The sequence below is a fragment of the Microtus ochrogaster genome, chromosome 1 (genome assembly GCF_000317375.1).
Source record: "Microtus ochrogaster isolate Prairie Vole_2 chromosome 1, MicOch1.0, whole genome shotgun sequence".
NCBI lineage: Eukaryota > Metazoa > Chordata > Mammalia > Rodentia > Cricetidae > Microtus > Microtus ochrogaster.
In genome coordinates this window covers 58,646,824-58,647,645 of record NC_022009.1, presented here as the reverse complement: position 1 = coordinate 58,647,645, position 822 = coordinate 58,646,824, and the positions used below count along the sequence as shown (strand labels likewise).

At 51.5% G+C, this 822-nt stretch overlaps 1 non-coding gene across 1 annotated transcript; it reads left to right on the top strand.

Annotated features, from left to right (window-relative positions):
- The first annotated feature begins 293 nt into the window (after positions 1 to 293).
- LOC113456998 lies at positions 294 to 457 on the top strand. The gene has a single exon (XR_003377663.1). It is a non-coding gene; the product is annotated as a U1 spliceosomal RNA (small nuclear RNA).
- Positions 458 to 822: the final 365 nt, after the last annotated feature.

The window sequence follows — 822 nt, the reverse complement described above, 5'->3', positions numbered from 1 at the left end:
CCCCGCCCCCCGGCCTTAGTGGGCGAAGTCTTCTTTACGGGCCAAAACTCGAGTTCCCGCAACGTCACCTCAGGGGCGCGGTGTATGTAAATTATGTGCACGCCGAGGATGCCGGTCTCCCACACGTACACTTCCCAGGCCGTTTAAGAATGATACCTACATGATGGCCAGGGTTTATTTAGGGGGCACTATGAGAACAAGCGAAAGTGAGTGAGAGAAAGCACAAAACAGAAGACCGTAAGTTCAGAGTGGGGCGATAACGATGGAGTCCTTGTACCCGGAAAGACCAACTCATACTTACCAGGCAGGGGAAATGCCATGATCACGAAGGTGGTTTTCCCAAGGCGAGGCTTATCCATTGCACTCCGGATGTGCTGACCCCTGGGATTTCCCCAAATGTAGGAAACTCGACTACACAATTTGTGGTAGTGGGGGACTGCGTTCGCGCTCTCCCTTGGCAATGGTGGTTCTAAGTGAAAGATTCACTATTCTATCCCTTTGTATATTTAGTTCCTTCGCTGAGGATCCCAGGTCCATCCCTCAAGTCGGATGACTTCCCACGCAGCCTTATATCTCTGGCTGTCCCAGAACTCACTCTGTACACCTTCTCTGCCTCCAGCTCAAAGAGATCCTCCTGCCTCTGCCTCCTGAGACTGGGACCTTTGCCTCTTTGCAACCCTCCGCATATGGCAGCTACACATAATAATTTGATTCATTAATGACGTTTCCGTACGTGCACGATGTATCTCAACCATGTTCACGACCCGCGTCACTCTTGTCCCCTTCACAGTCCCAGCCAGCCTCCTCCAATTTATACACACA